General features: G+C 48.6%; 1 protein-coding gene across 12 annotated transcripts in view; it reads left to right on the forward strand.

Annotated features, from left to right (window-relative positions):
* Positions 1-3,924: 3,924 nt before the first annotated feature.
* The window catches only part of Snph (syntaphilin), a 39,642-nt gene continuing 30,838 nt past the window's right edge, over positions 3,925-12,728 (forward strand). For 8 of the 12 annotated variants that reach the window (XM_060383093.1, XM_021661372.2, XM_060383097.1 and 5 more), the window contains exon 1: positions 3,928-4,040. The gene's annotated coding sequence lies outside the window, so the exon portion shown is untranslated. Of the gene's footprint in view, positions 4,041-12,728 lie in introns of all 12 variants that reach the window. The other 4 variants (XM_021661377.2, XM_021661375.2, XM_021661376.2 and 1 more) reach the window with 2 other exon arrangements.

Here is a 12,728-nt window from a genome sequence, read left to right on the forward strand (position 1 = left end):
CTTAACAAGCCCACCAGTGGAGCTCTTAACTTCTCTTTCTCTCAAAATGTTCCTGTTTTGCTTTCATTCTTGAAAGCTATGTTTGCTAGGCATTACAATCTGTTGACAAATCTCTTAGTCATTCATTAAGTTTGTTCTGCTTTCCTTTCCCCTCCATTGTTTATGAGGAAAAATCATCACAGTTATCCAAAAGATTATTCCTATAGAATTAATATATATTTGTCTCTGCTTTTTCAAGGTCATGTTCTTGATTTGGTGTTTAGTAGCAACAGAAAAGTATTGTTGATATCATGATCATTATTAGGGATTCATCAGAATTCTGCAGCTGAGAGCCATGTCTACTCTGCCCTGCTGCCAGCTTCCTTCCGGGTGTACCTACCTCTGGAGCCAAGGGTGGGACCACTGAGAGATAAAGCCAGCAGCGGCTCACCTCTTCTGCTGGAGTAACTTCTCTTCCCTCAAGTTTTAGCCACCTGCCTTTCCTACTGTTTCAACAGCCACTGCAGGATTGCCAAAAACTGAACTGTGAGAAAATGGAGAAAGATCTGAAAAGAAAAGTCACTCCCCCACTCATACTGAGCATCTGATGCCTCCTTCCTGGATCTCAAGGCAGAGCTGAAAGGGCTCTTTGGGAGATGCGTTGTGCTGATTCCCGGTTTCAGAGTTTACCCTCTGGAGCCCAGGCTGGAGGATACCCAAAGAAGCAAAACTGCTAAGTTCCTGCCACCCCAATGATTTAACCTTGCTGCCTGCCTTCTCTAATTAGCCCTGCTGGTGGCTTCCCTTAAGAACCCTCATATAGCTCCCACGTGTGTATATTTTGTTCAGGTTTTTATTGCTGCATTCAGTGAGAACAGGGTGCTTACCCAGAGCTGGAATGAAAATTGCTTTTGAAACTTAAATAAATTTAAATCTTTCCTAATTAGTACAAAACAAAATTACTGATTTCTTTGGATAAGTTTATCTTGTTTTATGTTTGTAACCCTCATTGCAATTTACATTATAACTAAACACTGATTCTCTTCTCAATCATCTGCCTTCTGGGGCTCAGGAGGATTCTTTACTGGCTGACACCATTCCAGATGGGAGTCCTGTGGGTGGAAGAGCTCTCTTGCTTTGGAACATTGCTAGTGGAGACTTCTGGGAAATGTAGTCTTCTAAGTACCAATGGGGGGGGCGCAAGATATGGAGACAGTTAAATAGATGATAGTCTTAGAAATTTTCTCCCCATAAACATGCAATTATTACATAGTATTCTTTTGTTTTGCTTTAGGTATGAAGAAGTTTAATTTAGGTGGTCATTAAGACAGATAAAACATGTCATCAATTAGCTCTTTAGTGTAGCATTAATTTTTTTCTTTAGATATTTTCTGAACTTTTCAACTGCAATGTGTTGTTCTTGCTACAATTTCTCTTTTGTGGTTTTCCACAGTGTATAATATAATGATGGCCATTTGACAGGAGAATTCAATTTAACTGAAGATTTAGTAGAGAGAAAAATGTAACAAGTGTTCCCCAGATAGGCATGTATTGCTTTAAAAGGAATAGAAAGAACCCCTGGTAGATTTACTGTAAATATGAACTATAGAAAAAGATTTGATTCGTAAGGAATAGGAAAATCAAAATAATGAATTTTTTATAAATATTACGACTTTATTTATATGCTACTTTTGAATCAACAAGCCAATATTGCAGAGTCTTAATGTAAATCAGTGAAGTTGCTATGTAAACTCTGTTGGAAAACTCAGCTTGGATGAAGAGTAAAGGGCACCAAGTTCAGCTTTGCTCTCAGTCTCAACCAATCTTTCCTGACCACCTTCCGTAAGTTAGATTTGGTTCTAGGCACTAGGGATATAGCAAGAGGAAAAGCATCCTTTCCCAAATGATGTGTACATTCTAAACATCTAAACAAGCAATAAATAAACTGTTTTCAATTACAGATGATTAAATACAGCAAAACTCAGACATAAATGCATTGGGGGGATGCTGGGGAGATGGCTCAGCCACTAAAGTGCTTTCCAGAGAGCATGAGGAGCTGAACACCCATGTAAAAAGCCAGACATGGCAGCACTAGTCTAACTGAACCCTTGAGTGAGCTCCAGCCAGGTGCATTGAGAGACCTTGTCTCAAAAACTAAGGTAAGGAGTGGTTTAAAAAAAAAAAAAAAGGCCTCTGGTCTACACACATCCACCCCATGCACACACATACATGTGTGCACACCCACAGAAAAAGTGAGTGAGGGAAGAAATCGGTATGTCTTGTAAGTTGATCAAGGAAGGTATATTGCTTTTCTGAGGAGTGTGACCAAATATCTGACAGAAGAAAACTTAAAAAAGGAAGGATTCATTGTAGCTGCGGTTTGAGAGTATAGTCCATTATGACAGAGAAAATATGACAGAAAATGTATGGTGACATTGTGTTCCCACTCAGGAAGAAAAGAGAGAAATGAATGCTCAGACTCAATGAGCTTTTTCTTTTTATTCTTTTTATTCAGTCTGGGCCCCAGCCCACATCCAAAGTGGGCATTCCTTCCTTAGACAAATCTCTCTGAAAACACTCTCATAGACACGTTCAAACATATGTTTCCTAGGTGGTTCTAAATCCAGTCAAGTTGACAATGAAGATTGATCATGGCAGAAGGCCTCCCTAAGACAGCAGTGTCTGAGCAGAGACTTGGAGGAATCGAAGGAGCAACCTGGGAGTCTGGGTTGTTTCAAACCCACGGAACAGCAAATAAAAGCCGGGTGTGGAGGCCCAGCAAGGAGGAATTTGCTAAGAGCAAACTAAGTGATAGGAAAAGTCAGTTAAGAGGACACCAGAGAGTTTAAGTGGAATAAGGGCAGGTGGCAAGGTGATTGAGAAAATTCCCAGAAGGCTGTGAGCAAAGGTACAGCTGATTAGGGAACCCCTTCCCTCTACACCCAGTGGAGCAGACCAAGAAACAAGGCCAGCAAGTTAACCTAGCGCCGTCAGAAATGGGAGGGCCAGAAATGGACCACTAAAATCCAGCTTCCTGGACTTTGTGGTCCCTTGTGCCGCTGTGATGCCAGGTAGCAGGCAGGGGAGAAACCCACAACAAGGACCTTCAGTTGCGAATCGCTTAGCTTTCTATTGCCTGTCTATCCAGTTTACTATTTTAACACTGCAGAGGATAACGTTTCTTAAATGCCCTCAGGTACTGAAGGTTCCTTTCTTTAGAATGCCAAGAGCTGTTCTTATTAAGTAACTCTGTCACTCACAAATTGGTTTAGGGGGTCAAAAGTGTTTGGAAAGGCGTCCAGATAATATTACTACTTAATGTGAGATGTCTGTGTGCCAGGGAGTGAGATACTGAGGCACAGAAGCTGAAGGGATTTTCCCAGGGTCGCATCGCCAGTCACTGGTTAGACACCGTTTGCACCCCTCCCCACCCTCCAGCTCTGTGCAACAGCTACTTGGAGATAATAAAGGACCCCGTGCCGACGTGCGGTAGTCCTGGCTCCAGGGCTCTCAGAAACTAACTATCGCTTTAAGAAGGAAAGTGAAGACGGGCGGCTTACGCAGCTGCCAGCGAGCTGCGGACTGGCTCATCCCCTTCATCCACCTCTCCTCCCCCGCCCTCCACCTCTCCCTCCACGCAGCCCCAGCCCCAGCACGCACCCGGCTAAGCCACCTCCAGCTGGGGCTCGGGAGAGCAATCCGGCTGCCCTCCTGGGGCAGCCCAAACCATGGAAGCCTTCGCAGGTGATGACAAGGACCCCGGGGACCTCCGGGCCCACTGCCCAGCCTCGCCCGCCGCACCCAGGAGTGCAAGTGCGGGGGTGCGGGGCGCCGGCCAAGCCCGGGAGCTGCCCTAGCCAGCGGCGGGCAGCCTGTCCCTCCGAGCTTGCGGGCTGCGGCCACCCGTGCTCACCCGCCCCTGTCTGTGTGTCTTTCTCTTCTCCACAGCCGCAGGTTGCTGATCACCGCCAGGCGGCTGCTGCAGCGACTGCAGAGGCGCTGCGCCAAGCGGCGCGGGAGTCGTGCGAGCCGGCGGGACTGCGGAGGGCGAGTGGACCCAGGTGAGGAGGCCGCGGCGGAGCGGGAGGGGTTCTGCGTGGCTCTGCGACCGCGGAGGGCAGCTTGAGACCGCAGGCTTGGGCGAGATCCTGTAGGGGCACCAGCTGAGGAGGGGAATAATCGTGACTCATTCCCACCCTCCCTCCATTCCCCTACATCCTAAGCACCCCTTTCCCTCTCGTGAAATTTACTAATTAGAGGATGCTGATTTTAGTAGGGAAGACGCCCAAGGTCTTCCTTGTAGGTGGGTTTCAGGAAACTAATCCCTCTCCCTTCCTATTTGTTTTCCTGTTCTGGCATATCGTAAACACGTGAGCTTCTCTTTGGAACCGCACACCCACCCCAAGGTCAAGTGCCTATGACTGCTTTCTAGCTGTCTTGACCACTAAGAAACATCAGAGCCTTGCAGGATTCTGGCAGGATTTCCCATGATCCCTAAAATGGGAAATTTGCCTCAGTCTCCCTGGAGCTTCCGTGGTATATGCTGTTTTCTCTTTCCACTCCCTAGCAGGGAGCCAGAAGGCTTCCAACACCTGCCAGCCTGAGAAGTCCCACACTCCCCTTCCTTACTCTGCAGCAGGGTGGAGAGGCTGCTTACAGGCCCAGGCCTCCTGGCCTTGGCCTTCTCTGCTCATCTGGGGTGTAGGCCTGGATGGACTGGAGGAGTTTCCCCAAAAATGCTGGTCTCTTGCAAGTCGAGGGGTGTAAGGAAGTGCCAGAGCCTGAGGTTCTGGGCCTTAACCTACTGGTTGGCCTCAAGTAGACATCTTACTATTTTCTGGGTGTGGGTGTTTGCTAGTCTGTTCAGGGCAGGGGCTGGCCTAGATGATGTGTACAGTTTCAACAAACCACTTGAGCATGGCTCCAATGAATCTGGAGACTCATCTATTAAAACAATTTGAGTTTAGGTCCTTGAAATAATTGGGGTCCCCTTGGTTAATCTCTTTCGACTCTGGACCTCTCAAGTAAAATGTTGACCTTGTGGGTCTCTCAGCGCTGTGGCATCAGTTGATTCTATGGTGACATCCCTTGCCCTGACAAGTTATTTCCCTTCCCCAAGCCTAAACTCCCACATTTGTAAGCCTGGGGAGAAGGGTAACTGCCCCAGAGTTCTAAGGGAAAGATGAGATTCATACAGAAGCTCTTGAGATAGTGCCGGCTTGACACACACAGTAGGTTTGCAAGGATTCAGAACTTGGAGGTAAATTAGAAGACAGAGGAGTTCTTCCTTGTCTCAGCAGACTCTTCTACATCTCTGTGGGAGGTGTCCCTGCCAGGAGGTAAGGGGCAGCAACCAGAAGGTGCAAACATTTCCACCACAAGAGACAATTCTAGCAAATGATGGTGGCCTGCAGTCATGAATAACCCAGCCAAGGGCTTGAAGGACTTTGTCATCCATGGGTGTCACCTCTCGGGGAACAGAAGCATGTGATTGAGTGCTGGTGGAGGGCAAGAGCCAGGCTTGCCGGTTTCACACCAGTCTTTGCCTTCCCTAGAAGAAAGTCAGGCTGTATTTCCTGTTCTCTATTTCCTTCTTGCTGTCGTTTTCAGCCTGCGATCCATCCTGTCTAGATCTAGTTTATTCCAGATACCTTTTGCCTTTTGCCAGCAACATAAAGGGTTCCCAACAGGGCAGGGCAGAGCTTTTGCTGCAACACCAGTTAGGTCAAAAGCGTGTGTGATGCACCCCCACCCCCTTCTGTCCTAAATCCCTGCTAGACCATGAGCTTCTCCTGGCAGAGGCCCAGGCTTTGCTTCTCTGTCCCCAGCCTCTGGCCCATGACAAGGCATAAAACAGGTGCTTAATAAGTATTGCATTAAAAATATTTGAGAAGATGATGCTTCCAAACCATCTGTATTGGGGGAGGGGAGAAACTAGTGAGTTGACTTTCAAAGGTCAGACACTGCACAGGTGTTGGTTGCCATTATAGTGAGTTTACATGTATTCATTATTGCCATCAGCTGTGGCTACCAGACATTTTGCCTGCACTTCTAGGCTCCTCATTAGGGACAAAGGGGCCAGATGTGCCAGGGAATTTGAGGTTGACAGTCAGGGTCCAGGTGGCACTGGCTAGGGAGCCATGACTAGGAAGAACAATGGGATTCCAACCATTGCTGCATGAGGGAGGGGACCAGCCCAGGAGAACTAACCAAGCTGACATAGAAAGCAGTAGAAGGTCAGAAGTCCCAGGTCCCAGATGGTATCCAATGAGTGACCTTGGAATGCTTAATTCTTTAGTATGCATGCTTCTCCCTCTATATACGGAGGAGACTGGACCAGGTGATCCCTGAGCTCCTTCTGGTTCTGCAGTTTTCTTAAGAGAATTTTTATAAATAAAAATGGATGGTTATTTATTTTCTTAATATCATTTGTGGAATGCCAAAGCATTGTAGATGATCTGTATAGCAAATCGCATCTACTAGGGAGGGAGGAGACAGGCTTAGTGAGATCAGAGAAGCTCCTGGGGATGCCCAGGAAGAAGTAGTGGTCTGTCTGGCTCAGAAGCACCATCTCTTTCACATGTCCTGCTGCCTCTCATGCGTACCTTGCTATGGCGTGTATGTGGCATGTTTGTGTGTGTCCTTGCATACAGGCAAGGAGTTCAGAGTCAGGAAGGCTGTGAAGGACCGTGAAGGCAGATCAGACATCTCCCCTGAATGACTGCTGCAGAGGACGTGCTGGGCTGAGCTGAAGAGAGAGTGAGTCAGGGCTGCAGAGCTCTTGCCATGAGCTCTGCTTAGCTGATGGATTGAGGGTCCCCCTTTCTCAAGGAGACTGGCTGGGTCTGAATGATAGTCATGACAAATGCGTTTTTTGGGTGTTCCTGTGTGCTATTTTAATATGCTTTCAATTATTTACACCTCAGAGCATCCTAATATGTAGGCTCCATACATCATTTTACCCATTTTGCAGTGAGGAAGCCAGACAGACAGGCTGAGAGTGTTGCCCAGAGCTGGACCACTAAAATACTACAGAACCTGGGGAGGATAGAGCTGGGGACACATTGGCTTGGGAGTCAAGGAAGCGCTTTTAGTTTGAGCCCTCCCCTAGACTGGGTTGCCTTGGGGAAGCCAGTCTCCCTCTGAGGTCAGTGTCCCCACCACTTAGACAGACTCAATGCACTGGCTGGCTCTAAAAGTCTAAACGTGGCTCTATTCCCAGCACAGGGTAGAGGGCTTCTCGGTCCTTTTGAACAGGGCTCAGTGTTTGTTATCATTCATTAGCTGGGCTCTAGGGCAAGTGCATGGGTCAGGAAAGAGCAGGAGCCAGTCCTGAGTTTTAAGAAGTCCAATATGCAGGTATGGAAAGATGTCTGGGAGGGAAACTGATAAATATTATAAGTTGGGAGTAGAGAAAGAGGAAGAGATGGCCCTTCCCACCCTGTGAGTCAAGAAGACCTAGAGAGCTGATGCCATTGGCATCTTTTTATCCTGTGGTGAATTTGGGAATAATGATAATAAGATTCCTCCCAGTGCCAAAAAGTGTTAGAGGTTGTGAGTTCTCCCAGCAGCTTAGAAGGTAGTGACAGAGTGTGACAGACCACCTCCCATCATGCTGTGACACTATTCAGAATTATGCATTTGTTCCTGGTGGATCAGACCCTTTCCTGTCCTGAGAGGCTCCTAGAAGCAGGAGCTAAGTTTGGTTTTGTCTTTTGAGACAAGGTCTCAATCTTGCCTTGAACTCATGGTCTCTGGCCTCTGCCCCCTGGAACTCCCACATGCTGGGGTTATAGGTGTGCACCACCACGCTTATGACTTTTCTGTTGTTACAGTGTCTAGTGTCTGTGACTGCCTAGAAGACTTAGAGCTTTTCCTCCAGGCACTCCTCAGCATCTCATCCACAAGGAGAAGTGGAGTCATTGCTCAAGATTTCTCAAAAGGGCAGTGGCCAGAACCATGCAATAGGAACTGCATTTCTGAGTCATGTGAGCTCTTTCTGTGTCTAGGCCACCCAGGCCCTAGGGGTGGGCAGCTGGTACTCTGAGCTGGTGACACTGAGCCAAGAGCCCTTGCAGTGGGAAGTCTGTGTTCCCAGGCTGCTCTACATCTCTTAATGGATGGGATATTTATGAAGTGTTTGTCACATGCCTAGCACTGTCTTCTGAATTGAGAGTCTTAGAGGCAGCCTGATACAGTGGAAAGAGCCATCATAAGGAGTCCAAAATGGGGACCTTCCTTGCACCCTGCTGTCCACTGGAGGCCAGGCCTGAGGTCAGGCCTCTTACTTCTCCACACCTGCAGAGTAAGAGTCAGAGGTGGGCCAGGCGATAATGGAGCATGCTTTTAATCCCAGCACTTGGGAGGCAGAGGCAAGTAGATCTCTGGGTTAAAGGCCAGCCTGGTCTACAGAGCAAGTTTCAGGACAGCCAGGGCTACACAGAGAAACCCTAGCTCAAAAGAGAGAGAGAGAGAGAGAGAGAGAGAGAGAGAGAGAGAGTCAGTGTCAGTCAGACATGGTGATGGATAAGGGCCCTTCAAGCTCCGACGAGCGAGCTAAGGACTTTACAACTGTTTTCTTCTTTTGACCACTTTGGGGCAGGGGTGTGGGTAGGGAGCAGGTAACTGTAACTTGAGGAAGACTCAGATAACGTAACAAGAGGCAGGAAAAAAGGCTGTGTGAATTTGCTAGAGGGATAATGTTTGGAAATGGCTCCATTCAAAGCCACCTCTTGAAAGATAGGATGCTACAGATATAGATAGATGGATTCCTGTGTGTTTGGGTTTGAGTCAGGAGGAGCAGTCAGAGCCTGCTGTCATGTGGGGACAGGCTGGCTATGTAGCAAGGACTTGCATTCACAGAGTACTTGCCACCATGCACAAATCCCTGGAGGCTTTCCTCAGCACCCCAGGTGACAATGATCCATTTTATAATTTTGGTATGTCTGTTTTACCTGCATGTGTGTCTGTGTACCATGTGCATGCCTGGTGTCCACAAAAGACAGAAGAGAGCATTAGGTCCCATGACACTAGAGTTACAGATGGTTGTGAGCCACCATATGGGCTCAGGAACTCAAACATGGCTCCTCCTCTACAAAAGCAACCCCTGTTCTTAATCACTGAGCCATCTCTCTACTCCCCCCCATAATGACACATGAAAAAGCCCTAATTCATTGTTCATATTTGCCTTAGTTTGCCTCAGACAAGTGTCCTTGTGTTGCTGGCTGGAGTCAGGCTGCTTGGATTTTAGTCTTTAGCTTTTTTCCCTGAGTCATTTTCCTTGTTTGTGAAATGGCAATAATGTTTTCTACCTGCTGAGGTTACTAGAGGATCTATTTGCCAAAACAGAAGGCAAAGCCAGGTCCTGTGTTGCGGTTCTCTTGGCTGTAGTGCTCTCTGGGAAGAAGCAGCTGCTGTCCGGCTCTGCCACTGTTGACTGCACAGATGCCTGGCCAGTCCTCTCAGACCTGCTGATGTGTAAGGCAGAAGTCTGGGCAACTGTTGTGACGCTGCTCAGTTTTTAAAATGTGACCAGTGAGGCAATGTTTCCAGTGCACACACTGAACTATGTCTGCGTTAGGTCGTTGGTGACCTCTGACGTAAATTTCCAGTGTGAGGCACACTGCACTCAGCAGTGGCTCCCCGGTCTATGGGGGATGAAAACAGTCTGGGAAGGCAGGCCAGGCCAGAGTAGGCCATTCTTCAAAGCTGGGAGTTTGCCTTGCTTTAGCAGCTTACACTCACTAGTTCTGATCCCATGACTTCCAAAACCCTAGGTATGCCCCTTCTTCTTGTTTAGCAGCACCAGCAGGCCTGGCTGGGGACTGAGGCTTCCAGTACCTCTGTACCCACTGGAAACTGGCCTGAGCCAGGCTTCCTCCTGTGGAGGCTCCAGAAACATAGTTGGCAGCCTTAGGAGGGGGTCTTATTGAGTAGCCTCTGATTCCTGATGCAGCCTCTTTTAGATGTGAGGAAAGGCCCCTGATGAAGCGCTTCCTGTCTTGGAAGCTGAGGTACTGCTGCCCTTGGCTTGAATGGACTACGAACCTGGCCAGCAAGCAGACAGTCCGCATACTGCTCTGTCTCATGGCCACTGGAGGAAAGTGGGCCCTGGTTGCAGAGAAAGCATAGAATGTTCTAAAAGAAGGGCCTCAGGGGAGCTTATAATTAGTGGGAGGAACCCCACCAGCATGGTTTTAGGGCCTTCCAAGACTCAGACAAAAGCCATTGACGATAGTTGCATTCTCGTGGCCCCAGTTAATCAAATATTCATTAAGCAACCTAGTGTGATAAGGCAAAGATACATCTATTCATTTACATCCATTCTACTAAGTGTCTGCCTCAGGTCCAAGGTGTGCTCCCTTCCTTAGGGAGCGCTCCATCCTGGCTGAAGGTGGATGATGGATGGATGATATGCAGGGCCTGCTACACAGAAATGCTACCAACAGCTATCAGTGGATCTGCCTTTTGAGCACGTGGAATCTGCGTGGCACTTAGTACCACGCTGTGAAGTGGCCATGTTGCAGTTGACCTGGGGGATTTGGCAGATCCAGAAGAAAGGCAAAGTATGGGCTAGCTAGAAGAAAGAGAAGCAACTAAGCAATCCAGGGGCTCGGGCACAGACCACAGGTCGAGGCATGCTTGTGTGGGGGCCCAACTTTCAGTACCAGCCTCCCAAAAAACACCAGCTGAGGCCCTTATCATAGGTTATCCACACTGTATAGTAGATAGCACCAAGGCTCAGAGAGGGGAGGCAATTTGCTCAGGGTTACATAGCTGCTATGTAACAGAACCCATGCAGTTTGGGCATTGAGGCTCTGTTCTCCCTCTGTCTCTGGATTCATTTGATGACCTCGTGGGCTAGTGGTAGTACTGCATGGGTAGCTCCTTGTCAGTGTTTACAGAGCTAGGGCTCCTAGAGAAAAGAGTTGGTCAAAAGTTCTATGCCCACACTGACAGAGCCGGGACTCTGACCTCCTGGCTTCCTATCTGTAGAGACAGAAGAGCAAGGGCAAAGAGGACCGTCTGTAAGTATTCAAAGCCCTAGCATGCAGCATGCACAATACAGAAGGCAGAGCCCAGTCCAGTGCTTGCTAAGTGACATCAAGGGAGGCAAATTCTAGTGCAGACCAGAGTGAATTCTCAATAAGAGCAGGTGCTGATCTTCCAGAGGACCTGAGTTCAGTTCTCACACCTGGAGGCTTACAACACTCTGTAACTATCTTCAAGGGGGCCCAACGCCTCTGACCTCTGTGAGCACCTGCACACAGCTCTGCATTACTAAAAATAAAATCTACGGGAGTGGGAGAGATGAGGTATCTTCAGAGCTAGCTTCTGGCATCAGGGCTTCCCACATAGTCCGGGATATCCTAGGAGTTCTCGGGATGGCAAAGTGTGGAGGGGCAGCTGAGCCAGACTCTTCCTCTGTACAGAGGGTCTGGAATTCCAGGACAGAGCACAGTGAAGAAAGAAGTAGTCACTACTCACTTCCCGGAGAAAGGACAACAGTAAACAAGGAAGGCTTACTAGAGGAGGAGGAGGAGGAGAACCCAAATCTCTGTCAACGTAAGGGCGGAGGGAAGGGAGAGGAGGAGGACTGCAAGGCCAATGAATCCTAGCTTGGCATTAAGTCTGCTCCCAGAACAGGGCACATCCCTGTTCCCTCTGACACTGGAAATCCTAGGCCTGCCCCAAGCCTCACAGGGAAACCAGTCTGGCCATTCCTCTCACTCCCGCACTTCCCCCTTTTCCTTGTACAGACACACACCACCTTCCCTTCCAGAAGTGGCAGACTTTGGATACGGAGCTAAGTGTGAGAGGCCTGATGAATGTCACCTCCTCCACAGTGAGACACAGAAGTGTGACGAGGCCACCTCCCTCACCTTTGGGGTCCTACGCCTGTGGGGAGGAGCCTGAGATCAGGTCTCTGAGGTGGCTCTGGATCTTCTGCAGATCCTGGATCCTCACTGTTTAGGGTGAGCACTGGCTTCAGCACCAGGCTGACTCACTTCCAGTGTTTGTTAGCGGGGGATTTGAGACACCTGGTGTGAACACCCTTGTCGATGTTCTCATCTACAGCTGTTCCCTCCAGAGAGCAGAAGGCTCTCCTGAGAGCCTGTGTGAAAAGGCCCAGAGCGCAGGTTAGCCCCCCTAAACCTGCCTCCCAGTAACCTTCTTCTCTAGGCCTTAGTCTCTCTCCTCTTCTCAAAGCCCCAAGTGACATGCAGGCCCAGGTGTGTGGGACCTTACAGACCCCTTCTAAGAACCCACCGGGAACAGCACTATTCTTCAAAGGGATGCCAAGTTATGGGGAATTTAAACAACTTGTCCAAGGTCCCACACTACCACGTGGAGGCTGCATCGCCAAACATCTGATTCCAGAGCCCCAGTTCTCACCTCCCTTTTTCTTTTGCTCTTTCTCTCCCGTTCTGTTCTCAGAGGGGACTTGCACATGTCCGTCCCTCACTCCTCAGCTCTCACCTGGGCTCTTCAAAGGAAGAGCATGACCAGGGCGAGGTAAGAGCTGAGGAAGGATTCTTGGTGGTGAGTGACTCCAGAAAAGTCCCCAGGTGACTCTGGATTTGATCTGATCCAGATCAGCCGTCTCCCCTCTGTACTCTTTCTTCCTATCTCTATTATATACCACTCACCCAGTTTCTATTTATATAACTTTCTTCCTGCTGCTACTGGCATCTTCTTGTATTCAAGATCCTGGTCAAATGCTGTCTTTTAGGAATCTTCTTTTGAAC

The sequence above is a fragment of the Meriones unguiculatus genome, chromosome 4, assembly GCF_030254825.1.
Source record: "Meriones unguiculatus strain TT.TT164.6M chromosome 4, Bangor_MerUng_6.1, whole genome shotgun sequence".
Lineage (NCBI taxonomy): Eukaryota > Metazoa > Chordata > Mammalia > Rodentia > Muridae > Meriones > Meriones unguiculatus.